At 50.3% G+C, this 21,141-nt stretch overlaps 1 protein-coding gene across 1 annotated transcript in view; it reads right to left on the reverse strand.

The window, feature by feature from the left end:
• The window catches only part of Rnf165 (ring finger protein 165), a 97,236-nt gene that overhangs the window by 69,146 nt on the left and 6,949 nt on the right, over positions 1–21,141 (reverse strand). The window lies entirely within an intron of this gene.

Genomic DNA, 21,141 nt, shown 5'->3' on the forward strand with positions numbered 1-21,141 from the left:
TCTGTGCCATTGTGTGTTATGAGGATATAATTTGCTTTCTTATTCTGTAGGGGATTACAGTTAAGAGATTGCTTTGAGTCTCAGAAGAGACTTTGAGTCTTTAAACAGTGTTAAGACTGTTAACGGCTATGGGGACTTCTGAAGTTGAACTAAAGGCATTTTGCATTATGATATGACCACACGCCAGTGGGGGTCAGGGAGCAGAATGTGATGGCTTGAATGGGAATGGCCTCTAGAGGCCCCTATGTTTGAACACTTGGTTCCCAATTGATGGGACTATTTGGGAAGAATTAGGAAGTGTGGCCTTGTTGGAGGAGGTGTGTCACTGGGGGCAGGTTTGGAGTTTCAAAAGACTCATGTGATTCCCAAAGTCTCGCCATGCCTTGTAGTTGATTGTGGATCAAGAGGTAAGCTGTTCCCTGCACCATCGTGGAGTCTAGTCCTCTGAAACCATAAGACAAATTTAGTGCTTTCTTTTATAAGCTGCCTTCAGTCATAGTGTTTTATCAGAGCAATGGAAAAGTAATCAAGATGTGGAAAGAGTTAAATGCTTTATCGAATACATTTTGTTTTCTATTCTAGGTCTCTGGAACCCAAGTCTATCTCACCCAACAGGAGTATATACGCACAATCTCTGTCTCTAAGGATGAATCCATTTAGTGAATTCTAACAGATTTAGCACAGAGAGGATTTCTCTCATCAAATACACGGGTGCTAGAGATTCAAAGAAGCAAGCAAGGTCTACAACACATCACTACCAGTGTGCATCAGAGTACCCACGTAGGTTCTCAAGTTCAGCCTCAGAGCTGCTAATTCAGTAGCTCTGAGGAGAGGCCCGGAAATTCACCTGTTTAACAAACTCTACACGTGGGAGTGTTGCCTAGGAGATGACATCTAGGGGCTCAGTGGTTTCAGGTAGTGGTTCTCAAACCTGACTGGGCATCAAAACTATGTATCAAGTAGTTAAAAGTAGAGATATCTCAGTAGAAATGAAGTAAAAGTATCTTTTTCCAAGGATCTCCCAGGAAAAAAGTGACATTTGAGCTGAGTATAAAATAAAAAGGAAGGGTTTGTTTGGTAAAAATTTTGAAAAGGGGTTTAGAAGAGAGAACATCAAGTTCATAGAAAGGCAAAGTTTTGCAAAAGTAGCCAGCCTTGCAAGAGACTGGGTATGAGTAAAGGATGAAGGGAAAGAAAGCATACGCCTGTCCCCTAACCAGGCCTAGCCTCAGTCAAATAGTTTCTTGTCGTAAGCATCGGATAGAATGCGAGAGAACTAGTCTCTAACCTCACATCCATGGGGTTTAGGGTATGATCTTCACTATAGTACAAAGCCATAAGTTGCAGGGAGAGTAGCCTAAGCCAGTTTGGTAGAGTATGTTGCTGAGGGTCATACAAATACAGCTTGTTCCTTGTCGGTCTTATGTAGTGTGGGTTAAAGGCCCATATAGAAGCCCATCTTTTCTCTGAACATCTGATTATAAGGGTAACAAGAAATGAGCCCTACAAACCTATCCACCATTCAGTAGCCAACTGTTAGGTCACAGTCTTAGTACAAATGAGCAAAAGTAGAGCTTATTCCTTCTCTTCTAAGCAGAAGCCCGCTGCCTTCCAGGCCTCTGTTATGAACAAGCCATCCCCATTGCCTATGCATGCAGTCCTGCAATTGGAGTTCAAATCCCAGTCTCCTGCAAAAACTCCAAATTGTTGAATTTTAAGGCAGACGGAAACATCAGGAGTCATCTGGTCTATCCGACATCTGGGAAGCAGATAAGGGAGTCAGTAATAGAAAACTCTGGATAGAGCTAGCTGAATGAGAAGCTAAACATCCTGAAAGGCCTTTAGCAAACCTGCCAAACTCTAATTGTAAATAAAATAAAAAAGTAAAATAAAATAAAAAAATTTCCTGTCCCCCAGCACTGGGGCAGCCTAGCAGGAGCCTTTCATCCAGGCAGCCTGTGTCTTCTTGTTGCTTGCTTTAGAGGATTCAGAATGTTTTGGTTGGTCACTTACTTCTTTTTTCTTGGAAGTTAAGTATATGATGAGTTACCTCTTGGTGTGAATCCCAGACGAGTGCAGGAATGGGCCCCAAGCCAGTGTTAGGAAACCCCTTATTTCCAGCAGGACACCAGGATCTTTTTCCGGACGTGGATCTTCCTGCTTGGAGATGGCTGTGTTTGCTAAAGCTTCCCCCAGCCCCGTGCTGGGTTCAGAGTGGGCACCGTGTCCTGTGTACTGAGCATGTGGGTGATGGAGTTGGTGAAGATGAACAGGTGAGTGGAGCTGAACTAGCTGTAGAGTGCTCTGAACACAGAGGTGAGGGCAGCTGAACATCTGCAGATACTGAGCTCCCCGGACACAAGCTGCCCGATTTCACTGGTGAAGGCTTGCACACTCTATGTTTACAATGGCAACATTTTGGGGCTTTCTTTTGCCCAACAAGAGGTGCCAAGCTGAGCCACTGTCCATTTGAGTGACTTCTATGTTACCTTTCAGGGTTCCTGGTAACGTTAAACCCTGGGCCCTAAGGATGACATCTAGAATGGAACCCCAGGATTTGGCAGAGCAGCCCAAAGCTCCTATGGCCTGCCAGGCCTCCACAGTTCTCTACTCCACAACCCACTCCTTTATGTCAACCCTCTTAAGAGAAGTTTCTTAGGAGCATCTAGCTGGCATGTAAACCCTGCATGCAGAAACCTTACGGGGAAAACCGGCTTTCCCAATAACTCATCCCAAGGGTCTGCCGTGCCCAGGCCACGGCCTCTGGAGAGAAGCTACTGTTTGCCCTAATCTGTTTCCTTATCTTGGAACTTGCCCCCCAAGCAAACCTAGGGTATCCCTATGGCACCCCACTCATGAGTGGGAGCTGGGAGCAGGAGGGGGTGCCTTTAGCAAACCAACCATAGTCAAATTCGAGCTCCATTTTGCTTGCAATCTGGAAATGCCTTTGAAATCCTTCAGGGACACAAATGAGCTATTATCTTCAATGCTGCTCTATTTCTAATTTCTTTAAGTGGGGAAACGGGGCATGAAGTAGATAATAGGATCATGGAAATTTGAGCTAAAAGGGATCTTCAAAAGCATATCACCCAACCCCCTCTCCTGCTAGTGCAGAAGTCTAAGGACTGGGGAGGGACAGAGAGCGTCACCCAGGAGCACACAAACAGAAGAGGAGAGGGTGACTGGTCTCTGGGGTCTCTAGCTTGTACTTGAAGAGGAGCTGGTCTCGGCTCTATGAAAGAAGGGCTCTTCTATAGAGAGCCAGCTTGTTGGCTTGCTGCTTCTCCCTCATTCTATGATCGTGTGCACACAATGACAATCACAGAGATCAAAGGGGCTGAGACGGAATGACCATGACAATATTTGGAAAGGTCCAGAAAGAAACCCTGGAGGGCAACCAGCCCTGGGGAAGGAGTGTTGCTTGTACACAGTGCCTATCCTTGGGCTATTGTGCAATGTGCCTGTAATTCCCAATCAAATCATAATATGCACATACATAACATATATATGCATATACACACACTACACACAGTGTTTTCTATGCCGTTTTACATGTCAGTCTCTTAATACACTTCTTGTTCTTCTTAGAAAAGCAAGTCTACAGGGATTGGATTGAAATTTCATTCCAGAGAGCATGGCTAAGTGGTGTTTTAACATCTGGAGCGGGAAAGCGTCCAGTTCAGAGCACCCAAACACTAATACTGGATTCAAGTAGAACAGAAGCCATGGGCTGGGTGGGGTAGAGAAGCTTCAAAGTTCACATCAAGAAAAAGACACCTACACCTCCTTTGTCACCAGCTGGTGGCAAGAACTTGGGTAAGATGGTCCTCTTCCCAGCAGTGCCCCACCTACCCTGCACTTCTGGGACAGCTGAAGGCTTAATCCCACCTCAAGATGCAGGATTCCATGGAAACCCCCTTAGAGGATGACACCAAAGATGCCCACTCTGGAGCTAAGGCCCTGCCACTCCAGAGCTCCATAGTCCAGGGGGAGCAATCCAAGGCTGGACATGCATGGACTTCCCCTACAGAGTGAGCTCTGTGAATCTTCTGCTGTTCCTGGAGATCCCTACACCTACTTTGTAGCCCAAGGGAGACAGAGAACACAGGCCTGTGGGAATGATGATGAGGTAGGCCAGGGTTTGCAGCTGAACCTCCTTCCTCCAGGAACACTGACAGCTTCCCTAATACAATAAGGTCTTTTCCTGGTGCTGCCGGGCTTCACTCCCCTTTCCTACAGAAAGGAGAGGGGAGGAAAGAAGGGATGAGGTAGAAAACTGGGATTGCTGTAGAAATACCTTTAAGGAAAAGACACAGTCCACTTGTGTTGGGACCAATTAAGTCCTGCCTTCAGCTGCTCTTCCCTGTCTAGAGCCTTCTAATTGAAGTTACTAAAAGCTGTACTTTACCTAGAGGATCAGAGGATAGGATTTTCACCTGTTGGCCATTGACTGCATTGTATTTAAGCCTCCAAGGTGCTATTAAAGATGGGCTTTTGGTACCAGTGTTTGAAGATCTGTGTGTCTGTCTGTCTCTGAGTGTATTTCCTCAACCTCCAGCCCCTTGCCCGAAGCTCACAAACTGGGTTCTAGTGCATATAGCGCAGATGGGGGGGGGGGTAGGTGGTGCGCGACACACTTGGGTTTCAAGAGTGTTTTTGTGAGGGGTTCCAATTGCATTTTCCTTAGGAACCTCAAGCTCCCAGGGCAGTCTGAAAACCCTAGTTTGGGCAAAGAGGCCAGGAGTTCCAGCCACCCAGATGTTACACCCTCTGCTGAGACCTGCTCTCCCACCCTTAGACTGCTTTCTCTCCAGGTACCTCTTATGTGCCATGTTCTCAGGAAGACTACCTGACACTCCCTCCCTTCTGCCCTCCCAGAGCTGCCCACACTGCCCCTTTGTTATCGCTTGGTGAGCGCCTTACCTAACTAAGACTCACCTTTCCTATCAGGCTGACCTAACCCACCAAGCAGGGAGCCGACAGGCTTGGCCACCTTGAGTCACCTTGAGTCCCCGGGCCCAGGCACCACACTTGGAATTGCTGGGCCAAATCTCGGAGGGTAGCACAAAGCCACACTACAGAATGCCAGCTTCTCATAGCTGATGGCTCTTTCATGTCCGCCTTGGGTGGATCGTCCTACCTCCACTTCACAGAGGATAACCAAGACCCAGGACTTGCCATGATCAGTGCCAGGACCGGAGCCCACAGTGGGATGGATACAGGGGAAGGGGACAAGAGCTGTGCTTGGACAAGAATAGGGGGTAGGGTGACTGAGAGAGTCGTTCCATTTGTTGTGGTTCTGTGAGCGAGCTTGGAGCAGGGGCCATCAGTCTAGTCACGAGAGGGGTCTCACTCACCCAGGTTTCTCCACAGACACACAAAAAGGAAAGGAAATGGGAGAGAAGCAGATCCACAGCACGAGTAGAACAAGGAAAGAAAGGGCCAGTCCTGGGTGTTTGGAGAATGTCAGGGGCCAAGGCTTGGGTGAAACGTGTCAGCTTATCCAACAGTTCAGAGTACAGTCATCATAGTTCTCTTTAGCCACCATGCCTGAAGCCTAGGTATTGGGAAAGGTCATAGAAGCATGTCTTCATGTACACACACACACACACACACACACACACACACATGCGCACAGACACACACATACACACCCCCCCATAATGCTTCCTGCAAGGGAGGGGCAAATGGATGGCCTCCAGGACAGGCTGTAGCCTCCTAAGTCCCTGCCTTACAGTTCTAGCAGGCAGCCTGAGGGGGTCAGGAGCCGGCTCCTGCGGTGCGTGAGGTTTATGCATTCCTAACTCGATTGTTGCATTCAATCACAATCACTGTTCATCATCACCTCTGCATCACTGAGTTACCCAAAACTATGGAGGTCCCCATTCCTGGAACCCACTGGGACCCACTCTCCCTCCATTGAGTCTTCCTCCTACGCTCCTCATACCCAAGTCTGCACAGTTAATCCTTGTGGCTTGAGCTCTATTGCCCCAAAAATGGTAACGCTGGAGTCCTAGGCCAAAGCTTGCGAATGGGAACCTCTTTGGAAATAAAATCTCCGCAGATGGAATCAGTTAAGGTGAGATCCTAGTAACGAATGGGTTATACGACCTAGAGAGGCACTTAGATGCACAGAGAAAACACAGGTGATAACACAGGTAGAGGCGGGAGTGTTGTGTGCACAAGCCAAGGGACTCAAGCACTGTCAGCATCAACAAACTGGGGACGCTGCTGGCCCCTCGAGTCCATGACCCCATCCTCCAGGGCTGGGAGAGAATTGCCGTTGCTCTAAGGTACAGTTTATGGCACTTTGTCACAATGGCCACAAAAAAAAAAGGACAATATTTACCATGTCTGATGGATGGTTGTCTTCCTTCCCAAATTGAGAATGAGGCCCGAAAGCATCAGGAGTCTTGTTCCCCACGTACCCCAGGCTTCAAGCCCAGTGCCCTTGAGCAAGAATAAATAAAGGACTGGTGGCCTAACAGATGACCCAAGGTTTCCCAAGTTCCTTCACAATCACAAGGAATTCTGGGAAGGTCAGGAAATTTTATCCTGACTGCCACCTCCTCCAGCACAGCCTCCAAAAATAGGTCAGTCCTTCCTAAAATATGTTCACATGCACGTGTCTCTCTGTGGATCATGTGCTCGCTGTCGCTTCCACGAGGCTAAGCCTGATAAACTCCATGTCATGTCTCATGCTGGGCTGGGTACTCAGAGTATTGACAACTGTGACCTCCGGGAAAGGGGCCCAGCAGGTAAGGGGACAGTAGGGGACAGGAGCTAGCAGAAGGGCATTGTCTGCAGTCAGACCCCGGCACAGCAGCTGAAGCAGAGGGCTCTGCCGCTCTGAAGGACACCCCACACCCTCTGGAGTCCCTGTTTTTCCATGCTGTGAATCCTGTCACTAGCACCATGACTGGAAGTGACCAAGGTCTAAACCTGATGCAGGAAGTTATAGAGAAGTGGCCACACAGTTAAAAAAGAAAAAAAGCCCATGGCAAGGACTTAGAGAAGAGCCTGGAGAAGGAGAGGGTGTAGAGGCCTAGAACCCCTCAGCCCTTCCTGGCTGGTGTCTTAGGCAAGACTCATGGAGGCTTCACGGGGTCTGACTCGGTGTGTGCTTAGGTGATCATGGCTGTCCTTCATATTGACTCTTAGTGACGCTTAGGGATTGAGTTCAGATCCCGCTCAGATTCCCAACCCCAACAGTAGTCAAGTCCCTGAATAAGTGGCATAGTAGCTGCATATAACCCACGCACATCCCCCACGCGCCTTCAATCCCTCTGGATTATAACAGCAATAAATGCAAATTTGCTGTGTCAGCAGTTGTTCAACTGCGTTGTTCGGGGAAGAGTGGCAAGAAAGAAACGTCTGTGTTCAATACAGAAACAAGACATTTTCTAGTTTTCTGTGGCCAGAAATGAATGGCTGAATCCTTGGATATGGAACCAACTGGTGTTGAAGGCTGATTACACTACCCTCTGAAGTGTCCAGGCTAGCCACATAATGTCACACTCAGACAGAACCCAAGGCTCATGGTTGATGTCCACAGGGCTCCCTCTTTCACTGCCCGAAACTTGAGGGCACTGGCAAACATAACATCAAGGAATAAGATCTGCCCTGCATGACACACAGGGCAAGCTCCTCTCCCCACCTCCTCATCAGCATCACATCCCCCTCACCTGAGTCATTTTGCACGGTGGCACACGTGACCTCTGATACACTACTGACCGGTCTACTGTCATCTTCTCTAACAGAGAACAAATTCCACCAAGTCGGGTCTACTCACTGCGGCATCCTCAGCACCAGAGCATGCCAGGAGTGGGGCAGAGGCGGCAATGGACGTTGGAAGAATGTGCGAGTGAGCGAGGGAATGAATGAATGAATGAATGAATGAATGTGTGGGCATTCATAAGGCAGTATCTTTCTCAGCTTCTGCAGAGTTCCTTCAGAGTAGGGCCTTAGTAAACACTTCAGTAATAAATAAAAACAATAATAAAAGTTGTTGTGGACTGTGGCCCCCCTCCCCCGCCTTGCTGGAGTAAACAACTTGCCTTACTATGCCCTGCTCTGAACAAACTTGTTTTGCAGCTGCTCTGAGCACAAGACCCTCAGGAGTTCCTGATGGCAGGGAAGTGGTTTCTGGAGAGCTTGCAGCTGAGAGTTAGGGCGTGGCCATTAGTCAAGGGGATAAGCTGCCCTGGAACACAATAAAGGGAGCATTCTTGGGTAATTCTTGGTGTTACCTCTCTCTCTCTCTCTCTCTCTCTCTCTCTCTCTCTCTCTCTCTCTCTCTCTCTCTCTCTCTCTCTCTCTCTCTCTCTCTCTCGTGTGTGTGTGTGTGTTTCAATCTCCAGCCCCTTGCCTGACTCACCAACCTTCCCACAGTATAATACAGGTGAGGTACCGTAGTACACATAGTACAAGCACTACAGGACCATAGTACATGTAGTAGTACAGATGCTACAAAGAGGGATGGAAATTTGGACCATGGGCCAGTGGTGTTAAACTACGGTAGTGGTTAAGTGGTTAAGAGGCCCAGAGCTAAGAGCTACTGAGATTGTGCCGAGGAAGAATCCGACTAGTGCCTGAGCCCTCTAGATCATCACAGTCATTGCTATCACCGTCACCGTCACCATCACCTACGGCGGTAGTGGGCCCAATGTGACAAGACCAATCTGGGTATTTAGGTGGAGCTGTTCTGCAGGCACAGTGAGCCATGCGAGACTCTGGCCGTGTGTGCAGAGCTGAGTCTGGGAAAGGACTAGGCTACTAAATACCTGAGGGGTAGGGAAACGGAGGGGAAGCCAAGGAGCCAGGGGACAACAGGGACCTAAGGGCCATTCCAAGATACTTAGAGATCATGGTTGCTGGGGAACAAGAAACAAGGAGGGGACAACATCCTTTTAGATCATCTTATGGAAGAGATTGGTGTCCTGACTTCATCCAGTCACAGGAAGGGGACTCGGTGACCAGTCTGTGAGGAGGAGGGCTGAAGCTAGTGCTTTTTCTGGAATTAATTCTGGGGTTTGTGTTTCCTCTTCAAGCCTTCTTAACATCACGTATCTTCTGAGAGTCTCCTTAGGGGCTACACTGTAAAGAAGAAAGAGGAGGTGTGTGCATCCCTGGGCCATGAGAGAAAAGATCCAGGTTGGCCTTCTGGGGACTCTGGAACTTTACCTCCTAATCCTCTGACTTTTGACCTACTTGGATGTGTTCATCCCTTCAAGTGCTTGAGTTAAACTACGAGGAGAAGCCTGAGTTAAACTACACATGTCACAAGCATGATGGAGGAGAAGCCTGAGTTAAGTTACACATGTCACAAGCATGATGGAGGAGAAGCCTGAGTTAAGTTACACATGTCACAAGCATGATGGAGGGGCAGCCTGAGTTAAGTTACACGCGTCACAAGCATGATGGAGGGGCAGCCTGAGTTGTTACACGTGTCACAAGCATGATGGAGGGGCAGCCTGAGTTAAGTTACACGTGTCACAAGCATGACACAGGAGAACGACTAAGGTAAGAAAGAAACCTACGTCTTAAAACCCACAAACTATTCTGTGGATTTGTGGTTTCCAAAGCTTTGTTTACGGATGTCAAATGGCATCAACCCTACAAGGCCCTCGATTTCACCATTTCTTTACGAGTCACTGAAAGACTTCCAGGAGGAAATTAGACTAGGGTACACCATCATGAGAAAGCATAGTCCATTCCTAAGATGTGAGGTGTGAACGTATATGTACTTTCGGATCCTATGACAGCTAGCAGTAGTGAGATGTTCTTTGAAAACCCCAAAGGGGACCAGGTAGAGACCCAGAAAATAGTCCAACTGACATCAAGTCTCTCATAAGGGTTTTCCCCATGGAGCCTGTAAGACGGGAGAGCACATCGCCATCCTGCCAATAGCACGGATGGTTTGAGAAACTCCATGTGCCTGTTCCACAGGGCTTTCTGCTTGTTACATCTTCTGTGTTATGGTGTGGCTATGAAGCGCCCTACCCCCACCCCTCAGAGCCCATGTGTTGGAGACTTGGTTTCTAGATGGTGTTCTTGAGAAGTGAGGATGGTTAATTAACCCATTGATGACTTTCTTCCTCAGTGGCATACCGGGAGGTGGGGCCGGGTTGGAGGAATGCCAACCTGTGAAGGTTCTGTTTGGCCCAGGCCCCTTCCTGGCTCTCCCTCTGCTTCTGAGGTGAGCTATGGCCATCTACCAGGATGTCTCGCTTCATCGTAGCCCTGAAACTACAGAGCCAGCCCAGCACGGAATGCAACTGCCAACACAGATCTCCCCTCCTTTACCTTGATTCTCAATAATAAATAATAAATAATAATTAGTCATAAAAGCTAACACATATGGTGGGAACCTTAGCTTCATTACAAGGAAGACACGATTGTCCCAGTCTGTGGGTTACACCAGCTCCTCCACCCTAATCCTGGAAACCGTGTCTGACTTTTCCACACCTGCCCTTCAGCATGCACCAGTGAGCTTTGGAGCTGGCATTTGAACTCAAGCTCACAATTCCTGACCTTGAAAAACTCACCACCACCACCTCTACCACTACCTCCTCCACCACCACCACCACCACCTTCACCACCACCACCTCTACCACTACCTTCCTCCTCCACCACCACCACCTCCAGCTCCACCACCACCTCCCCTCCAGAGGCTGCCCTCCTCCACTGATGGTACTTCTGCCGATACATATGCCCCTCTCTGAACCACAGCATGGAGGAAAACACCAACAAAATATAATAATCTATAGTTGTGAGCAGACAAAAATCTATAGTTGTGAGAGAGATGCAGGGTTCAGGATGACTTTGAGATTCCTGTTCTTCTGTGTCTCTGTCTGATGGACCTTGGCCAAGTCCCTTCCCCTTCCAGAAAGTGAAGGGTAAGGGGGCCAAATATCTCTAGGGCTTCCCAGTCTACAAACCCCGAGAGCTATGTTCTGGTGGACTAGGACACAGAATGACATGGAACCCAACCAAGCCACCCACCTTGCTATTCCAGGTCCCAGGCTCAGATGTCTGAACTCTCACCATGGGTCTCTTGTGTCTACCTGTCTCTTCCCAAGAGCAGCCTCATTTCCTCAGAAAAGAGAAGAGCTGGGCAGGAGTGGAGGGTGGTAGGCACAGCCCTAAGAAGCAAGAGTCCTGGCTTTCCACCTGTCAGCAGCTGGGTCCTGGGCCTGTTGTTCTCACTGTCTCTCAGAACACTTCCCTCACTTCCATCTACAATGTGGAGTGTGGTTACATGGCAGTGATGCCAGAGACCATGAATGGGCTAACACCGAGTCCATAAAACTAGTTAAAAACAAAACGGATCTCACTTCACTCTCCCAACAGCTGGCTTGGGAGGTTTTGTGACTTGGCTCACACTGAAGAGCCTGACCCAGGTCCCGGACACTGTGCCAGGCACCTCCTATGGACTCTCAAGGAATGTCTCCATCAACCCAAGGGAAATGCCACAATTCCATCTCATTCCGCAGTTGAGAAAACTGAGGCATTGTTGGTAGTTCTAGTGAGGGTTGTGGTGGTTTGGATGAGAATGGCCCCCATAGGCATATATATTTGAATGTTTGGTATTCATTTGGTGGAAGGATTAGGCCTGGCATTGTTTGGAATAGATGTGTTACTGGGGGGTGGGCTTTGAGGTTTCAAAAGCCCACACCATGCCCCCCTTGCCTAGCACCTGTGGATAAGGATGTAAGATTTCAACCACTGCCCCAACCCCATGGCTGCCTGGCTGCCCATTGCCATGCTCCCTTCCATGATCATAGACTCTAATCCTCTAGAGCCATGAGTCCCAATAAACTCTCTTATAAGTTTTTTTTAGTCATGGCATCTCTTCCTAGCAACAGAAAAGCTGCCTTGGTTACAGCAACAGAGAAGTCACCAAGACAAGGGTCTATTTATACCAGTCCTGGGATAGGCATGTCACCATCGCCATCGTATGTTTTGCTCAGTTCTACAGGCATGTGGGAGCCTGCATTCCCCTAAGAAAGATCTGGACCCTGAAGGCAGGGTAAAGACTGGATAACGGAGGAACGTGCGCAGTTCACTTTAGCAAGCTTCCAGATGATTCTTACAGAGTGTAGGTTCACAAAAGTGAAATTTCCCAGCCAGATGACACCCTCCCCAGGGTCTCCCTCCCAGCATGGATGGTGGCGTGTCCCTGTCTGTCCTGATCTATCTGCAGAGCAGTCTGCCTGCCAGGATGTCTCCTTGGCACGTGAGTGCTGGGGTTTGCCTAGCAGGAGCTCCCGCCCTCTGGTCTCAGCGGTGCCAGCGTCAGCCATGATTGATGGCTGGGACTCGTGCACAGAGAGACCTGGAAGGATGCTCACAAACTTAACCCAGTCTTCCTCTCCTCCCAGGTACCGGGCACATCTGATGATGGAAGAGCTTATAAACAGCTATCGTCAAATTAATCTCGATGTTGGAGAAATCATAGCGGCTGTAAAGAAGACTGAGTGTGTCTGGCTCGCCAGCTCGTTAGGGCACTTCATAAAACAAGGCAGCAACATTAATATCATCCGGCCTCTTCGACTCCACAGCAGGGGTGGCAGAGGTGAGTGCCCACCTCAGCCGGGGTCAGGACCAATGCCTGGGGCAATAGGGGAAACACCAGCCATGGTTCAACCTCCGTGGACTGTGCCCATACCTGATGCTCAGACCTTAGGACCGGGACCACGGGATGCGGTAACTCTTCCCGGTACCCTCTGCATGGTCTCTACACCCCAGTGCCTCCTTTCTCTCACTCTGTCCCAGCTCAAGATCCACCTCCTCCGGGTGCCCTCCCAGGCCACTCACCATCACTCAGGGGCCTTGTGATGTCCGCTTTACCAAAAATTATAGAGACCACACCAAATCAGCAGGGCCGTCATCCTTGGCGGTGGTGGCCTCCCCTCTCTACCTATGTTTCACAAGGGTTCACGGAGGCAGCAGAGCCCTGAGGACAGTGATTAAATAGGTGTGTACATACACGCTATGAGGCTAGCCTGGGTTCATTAGTATGATCAGCCTGGCTAGGCCTGGAGATGAACCTGGCTAATGACCTCTGTCTCTATGTTATGATAGGTATCTTGGGAATTTGGTGATGGCAGTGTGAGGGTATCATAGGGCTCGGGAGACAGGTGGGAGAAAAGAAGGCGAAAACCCAATGACAAGACACTGAAGCTTGAGTTCCTGTGAATAACATGTATGTGTGTGCACACACGCAAGCAGTAAGTGCTAAGTGTGGATGACTCAAACAAAAGAGATCCTCCTTCTTCACCCATGTGAAGTCACAGCAAACAGAAAGCTGTCAGGAAGTGGACTCTCTCCACACCCCAAATTTGTTGACACCTAGATCCGGGACTTCCAAGGTTCCAGAACAGTAAGAAATGAACTTCTGTGTTTGTTATTGCAACTGGAATAGACTCAAATAGTCCCTAAGGATGGGTCGTCTTAGAGGAAGATCCAGGTGTCCCCAGTCAACACGCCGCCCCCCCCAATATAGGGAAGCTGCCTTTGACCAGCCTTGACCTAGATTCCCAGGTGAATCCTTCCCATGTCGTGTTGCAGACATCAAGTTTAATGGATGGTTCTAGAAGTCATACTCTGATTCACATATGTGTGCACATACAGAACACAAATGTCTGTGGTTGGACAGTTTGGGAAATGATAGTGAAGGAAAACCAAAGATCTCCTCTTATGGCAGGCCCTTGCCGAGCTCCGAACGAACACAAGATGAAACTCTTCATGCCAGGGGCATATTACAACCCTGCAGGACGGTGAGCATCTGTAACCTTCCCACGGGAAAGCCACTTAGCACCAAAGGGCCCTGGCATCTGGTAGAAAGGCATGAGAATTGCACACTGAGCTCTTCTGTCAAGTTCACTCCCATCTGCGTCTTCTAGAAGTCTCTTGGACACACACCACTGCTTCTCCTCCTCCAAGCCCCCAGGCCCTAGAAGCATGCTAGCTAACCCCTTACTGAGAGCACCCCCCATCACTGTTTTCTGGGAGACTGCGGGGATCCTGGTGTGCTTTCATGGTCTTCTAGAACAACACCTAGCTCACAAGCCTGGGCTCATGACTATGGATGCTTGATCCCCGGGCACCAGGCAATGTTGTTCTGTCGGTTAAGGTTGACCGTGAGGACTGGTGATGCCCCAGGTCAGCCTGCTCTCAACAGAGCTCCTTCCCCGCCATCCCTTCCTTCCCTGCAGCATGATCCCCACCCCCGGCCTGCTCAGGGTGCATCCTTTAACCCTTGTTCAGCCTCAGCACCTCCTCCCCCATCATATCCATCCCCAGACTAAGAGAACCATTTCCCAGAGTTCCATTTCTTCTGGGCAGGTAAGGGACTGGGACCATGCATGGGCACAGAGTGAACATTACACAGATGTCTGCTGATGCTCTTGTGTTGGTGCCATCCTTCTGTCCCCAGAACCTGGGCCGAAGGCAGAGACCTGTGCTCAGTGTGCATCTGCTAGATGAGTTGAACAAACTCATACCTACTTAATCAGGGCCTCCTTATAACTTTATGACCTATTGGGAGGTCACTGTGATGGTTCCCATTTCACAGATGAATGTGTTGAGGCTCAACCTTCTTCCTCTTACCATATTCAAGGTGGCAGGAGGCAGCAGAGGGCATCTGCACATGGCAACTCCCAGCCGGCAGCCACGTGTAACAATGAGGCATCTGGCTACACACCAGGCCTCACTGCAGGTGCAGGACATGCCCAGCTTACATCATCGTGGCAGGTGAGAATGAGAACCCTATCATCAGAGGTTAGAACCAACGGCCGGGAACGGTTGGCCACAGAAGACCTCGGACATCCCGTCACCCCTCACACGGCTCTTCTGAAGTCAGAGAAGTCCCCCACCAGGGCACTGGGGCAGGTTCAGACCAGCAGAGGGGAGGGACAGGAGAGGAAGCAGAGAAACAGCAGAAATGACGGGACCAGCAGGAAGGCAGGAGAAAGTGGATGGAATGGGCGGGATGATGATGAGGCGAGGGGGACCCAATACTCCAGAAAAAGAAAAGAAAACTCAGACAAAAGTGACAGCCACAGGACTCTGACATTTACCTCTTGGATTGGATGTGGGCCCATGTGGGCGGGGCGGGGTCAGAACTGGCCTGACAGCTGCAGAATCCAGACCTCCCTCCCTTCGAGGACCGCCCAGACTTTTGTGGGGTTGTGTGGCCTCTCCCCATCGCATGGCAAAAGAATGGTCTACCCTGATGCCCAGACAGACCACTGGCTTAGTTCTGGTTGTGGGGTCTGGCGATGCGTTCTCTACCCGCTTCAGGGGTGTTCAGAGGTGTCCCCGGGGAGGCTGTGGCTAGAGGCCATCTGTGTCTCTGCCACCCACAACCCAAAATGGAGGCTCATTAACTGCTTAGACAAGTAAGCTACATGCGCCAAGCCTGACCGTTTCCTGTCTGCCTAGATCCCATATGTACCTCCCAGTACCCTCGGGACCATTTCTGACCCGAACAGGCAGGCAGTGCTTGCAGGAGGGTAGGGAAGCACACCGGTGAGGCTCAGAAAATGACCATCTTTTGCTAAGTACTTCCAGGCCTTTGCACATCTCACACTCTATAGCCATCATAGTTGGCTTCTGTCTTCTCATGATGCTGGGATTAAAGCAACTCTATCCCAGCCTTTCAGAAGGGGATAGCAAGGTTCAGAGAAGACAACCAAGTTGCCTAACTGGTAGATAAGTGAGCCAGATTGCCTGAGGGCAACAGCTAGGCATTCTTTTCTCTCTCTCTCTCTCTCTCTCTCTCTCTCTCTCTCTCTCTCTCTCTGTGTGTGTGTGTGTGTGTGTGTGTGTCCCTCTCTTCTTCTCTCTCCTACCCCCTCCCCACATATACACACACCACCACCACCACTACACCATGCCTTTCTGAAGGACACTCAGCAAATGTAGGCCCAGCCCTACCTGGGAACAGGCCCCTGGGAATTGGGAAAAACTAAAGAAACCTTAGTTTGACGTGATTAGGGAAAGGTTTGGAGATAGCAAACAGTGATGGCTGCACAAACTGTGTGGGGGTATATGTAATACCACTGATTTAAAAGGCAAATGTTATGCGATATGTATTTTACCACAAGAAGAAGAGAGTCCTTAAGACATCTCAGAGCACCAGGGACAGCTCCAACTGAGCGTCTCCTCAGGAGGCCTCTCTCAGGCCCCAACCGTCGATTCATCCTCAAGCTCTGACCCCTTTGGCCCAGTTACAACCCTGTTGTCTTCAAGACTCACTCAGGCACATCTTCTGTAGAGCCGCCCTTAACTTCCCCACCTAGAGGGAGGGGACGCATGGCACTTCTACGTGGTCTTAGGTCAAGACCCCAGAGCCTACTGGCCCTCAGAGTCAAAAGACCTGGCTCTCATCCTTACTGGGATTTTAGAGAACAGAGTCCCACCCCCAGCCACCAGATAGCTTGGGTCTCCAGCACAGGGAAGATGAGGCTTTGGGCCAACCAAGTATTCTTCCTCTAAAGCGCTCCCATTTAGAAGGGGTATGATGCAACCCCACAATCGGGCATGGCCTAGATTGGATATATTGCAAAATTCTAGCTTTTCCCTCAAGTTCACGTAAAGTAGGATTCCTTGCTTAATTTATCTAAAAATCACTTTTTCTACAAATTCTGAACTGGAAACTACAGTTTGCCCCGCCTTAAGTCCAGGCCCTTTTCTGGCCCCAGACTCGGAGTTCTGGGATCTTCCAAGCACATATCTGGTTTCCCTGCTGTCTAGAGGCGGACACCCACTTGCCAGAGGGCCACAGATCTGGAATCCATGGGACTGATAAATGCCCCTGTTTGGGTGAGTCTGAGGGCAGCAACAATGGAGCCAGTCTCTGTCACCCCTCTAGACTCTTGTCCTGTCTGCTTTCGCTTGCTCCCACATCTCTCTGGGGAGGCAGAGGGACCCTCCAGAAGGACCACCCCAGGTTAGCAACCAAGCTTTGCGTTCACCTCTTCTGCCTGCTCTCACTTGCCAGGAATCACGAAGCCAAGGGCCTCACACTGCGGCTGGCCTATCTTCTCACCCATGCATGCCACAGCTTCATCCCTGCATCCATCCCTTGCGGTTCTGCAGCAGGCAACACCCTGCAGTGGGGCCACTGCAGCATCCCTCAGTTCCCTAGCGCTGGGTGCCTCCCTCCTGACCTGGGCTGACTTCTTCCTCTGCCCACAAGGTGAGGCGTAGGCTGTGGCTTGCTCACTCTGACATCCAAGGTGAGGGGCTCTGGGGAGCGCTGACTGGACCAAGATTGAGACCTGTCTCCCACCCCTGTGGTCACCCTCCCCTGGCAGAAGCTGGATACAGTTTGGGTTGCAGGATGACAGTAGTACAGGAAGATGTGAGAAGAGATGTCCAGGCCTGTCTTCCCATCTCTCTCCCCTCTCTAGGGAACAGGACCTTCATTCAGCTCTGGTCAGCAGGCCAAGACTTCAGTGGTAAAGAGACAAGTAGTGGGAGGACTTGGGGCTTTTCACTCCAGGGAATGCACCCTGTCAAACAGGCTGAGGTCTTGTGGAAGAGCATCTTTTGGTAAGGAAGGACAACCCAGAGTGGGAATGGTAGCATTAATCCATGTTCCCACAGAGCTCAGGAGCCAAAGCTGTTGCTCTGGGATAGGGGTGGGCCAGAAAGGCAGGCAGCCCAGAAGTTCTCAGGAAGGGGGCAAAAGGGGATTCTGGAAGCTGAGGAGGAAAACTAGAGCAGCTTAAGCTGTCTGGTGAGAGAGGGAGCAAGGCAAGCCCTCAGCTCCTGCATCAGAGGGGAGAGAAGCAGCCGCTGTCCAGGTTTCTTCCGTCCTTGAGACAGGTGCTAGCTGAGCCTTGCTCCCTCCAGTATGAGGTTCCTGCCCCTCCGCCTCGTCTCTGACATTTCCTCTCCTGAGCTAGGGAGGCCAGCCCTAAGTGCTAGGAAGCACATGTTGGCATCACCATGCCCAAGCGACCATGCCCAGGAAGCACACCTCCTTCATGTTTCAAGGAAAGTCGCTCCTACCCAGCACCACTCCTTCCCTGACTGCAGCACCCTGTAACCTGCCAACAGAAGGGCACTCACCCACCAGGTGCCAAGGCACAAGTGGCTGCCTCCCAGAGAAAAGGCACAAAGGGCAGAGGAAGTGCAAGTTCACACCAAGAAGAAATCATGGCTTTTTAGAGCAGGAAGGGTAATTAGGCCAATTATCTCCTTGGCAGACAGGAAGTGAAGTAGGAGAGGCCTCGGCTTTGGCCAGCCTCACAGGGTGGGTAGTGACAGAGAGGAAGCCAGGGCTACTTCCACTGAGCTCTGCAAGGGCCTTTATATTACTCTAGCCTCTGGCTGGCTTCTCTGCGTGTTTCATGTGACAAACCCCAGAAAGCACAAACTCCGGAGTAGCCATCTGCTGAGCAGAGTCCCAGAACTGATGGGAAGACATCCTTGCTCCTGGCAGAAGAAGCACCAGACCCTGGGCTGCTGATGAGTTTATCTCAGCTGCACGTCTCCTCTAGCCCCTCGCCTGTACCCTCATTGAGCCTGAAGACAGAAGGGCCTGGTAGAGGGCAGGGACTCCCACAGTAACCCTTAGCCAGGGTAGGCCGACCTGGAGAGGCCTGCAGTCCTTGACACGCGTGGTGCACCAGGAACGTTTCTAGGGAAATGTTACACAGTCCCTAAAGGTGAATGCCTGTGAGGACAGCGCAGAAAACTGTGGAGCTGCTCATGTCACAATGTTAAATAAAAATAGAGCGCGTAGCTGGGCCTAGTGGTGAAAGCCTCTAATCCCAGCTACACTCTGAGGCAGGTCTAGACAACTTGGGAAGACTCTCAAAACTTTAAAAACAAAAAGCAAAATACTTGGGGGGGGGGGTAGTATTTTTAAAGGCCAGGATGAACTCTAGAGTGAACACTTGCCTCGTATATATGAGGCCTGATTCCATCTCCAGTACTGGAGACATACATTGTTTATATGCCAACTCTAGGAGCACAAGTGTGTATACAGACAATTGGGAAGGAGCCAGGCGGTGGTAATGCATGCCTTTAATCCCAGTACTCGGGAGGCAGAGGCAGGTGATCTCTGTGAGTTCGAGATCAGCCTGGTCTACAGAGTAAGTTCCAGGAGGCTCCAAAGCTACAGAGAAAACATGTCTTGAAAAAAAAAAAATTTGGAAGGCATCTCCTGCATGTGCTCACTGGATCACACCAGGGTGAGTGTGGAAGGCATCCCCTGCATGTGCTCACTGGATCACACCAGGGTGAGTGTGGAAGGCATCCCCTGCATGTGCTCACTGGATCACACCAGGGTGAGTGTGGAAGGCATCTCCTGTACGTGCTCACTGGATCACACCAGGGTGAGTGTGGAAGGCATCTCCTGTACGTGCTCACTGGATCACACCAGGGTGAGTGTGGAAGGCGTCTCCTGTACGTGCTCACTGGATCACACCAGGGTGAGTGTGGAAGGCATCTCCTGTACGTGCTCACTGGATCACACCAGGGTGAGTGTGGAAGGCGTCTCCTGCACGTGCTCACTGGATCACACCAGGGTGAGTGTGGAAGGCATCTCCTGTACATGTTCACTGGATCACACCAGGGTGAATGTGGAAGGCATCTCCTGCACGTGCTCACTGGATCACACCAGGGTGAGTGTGGAAGGCATCTCCTGCACGTGCTCACTGGATCACACCAGGGTGAGTGTGGAAGGCATCTCCTGCACGTGTTCACTGGATCACACCAGGGTGAGTGTGGAAGGCATCTCCTGCACGTGCTCACTGGATCACACCAGAGTGAATGCCCTCACTTTACTTTCTAGACTTTGCAGATTGGGATCCATCATCTCTGTGATATAACGCATGTCTTCTGTGATGCCGCCAAGGTGCTCTAAGAAATACTGCAACGCGGACTCCCGTCATGAGGCATTGCTCGTCTATCTGTGGAAACCAGGGCACAGGCTGCACCTCCCAGACCTCTGGCAGCTGCCTCTGGGTAAGCATCTAAAGGTAAAGAACTTACCATCCCAGGACACAGCTCCAGGCTGGAGACATGGGGGCAGTCCTCCAGGCATTCTAACCCTGAATTGCAGTTCCCTTGTGGGGACACTGGCTCCCTGCCGAGAACAGAAACCTCCTCGTAGCCTGACATCCCCATATGGACACAGAGCCTGGCTTTCTGGAGTTGCTCCTAACAGATACAAACACCAAGCAAAGACTCCTCGCATATGCTTACCTCAGTGTTGGGGGGTGGCAGTGGGGTGGGTGTGTGGGGTTCCTGACAATCTACAAACTACATAAGACACAGGGGGAATCAACTCTGGGTGGCTAGTCACCTTGGATCAATCACTTGTATCAATAAGGAGAGGGTGGCAAAGGCTTTTAGCACTTTGGGCCTCAATTTCCTTCCAGGTTCTCAATTACCTCCTCACAGGCCATAGCTATACCTGGAGGAAACGAGATGGTATTGGACCAACCCTGAGTTTACACCTCACTAGAAACACACCCCTTCTTGGTCTCATTGCCACACCCATGCCTTTGATTCCCAACTCTGTTCCCCAAGATTGGTTCCTTCTAGCTTCTTCTCCCCCATGGTACAGGTGACTTTTCCTCTCACCTCTCTGCAAACCCAGCTAGGGCCCTGGCATTCGGATGCTTTGGAGTTCTTTCCTTAAGGGTTGAAACTCAATGAAACTTCAGACTGTGACAACTGGACAGACTGGCACAGCTTCCAGAGGAGCTGAGGTTTTGAGACAGGCAGCTCCCAGGGCGAGCCTAGTGGATACGGGATATCTATCTAGATGTGGAGAGAACATCAAGACAGAACGGGCAACTCTTACTAGTTAAGCTTGTGTCCTGCTCCCGCTAAGACTGCAGAAGAGTCCCAGAGGTCTCTGCTCCCAGACATTGTCAAAGTCCCCTTCCCTCTGCCAAATTCCATGTTTGTCCACATGCTGGGCTGCTCATAGTTCCCCAAAGCTGGCTGTTCCCCTTGTCTCTGTTTGTCTTTGTGATCTTACACTGTCCAAGGCACGCTAAAGACCTATACTGTCTCTCGTTCCTCCACATCGAATTGATCCTGGTCATACCCCCCACCCCCCGCCTTTCAGGGAAAGGCCAGTGATGGAAGCCTTCCTCTTACTCCTTAGAC

Source organism: Arvicola amphibius, chromosome 5 (assembly GCF_903992535.2).
Source record: "Arvicola amphibius chromosome 5, mArvAmp1.2, whole genome shotgun sequence".
Lineage (NCBI taxonomy): Eukaryota > Metazoa > Chordata > Mammalia > Rodentia > Cricetidae > Arvicola > Arvicola amphibius.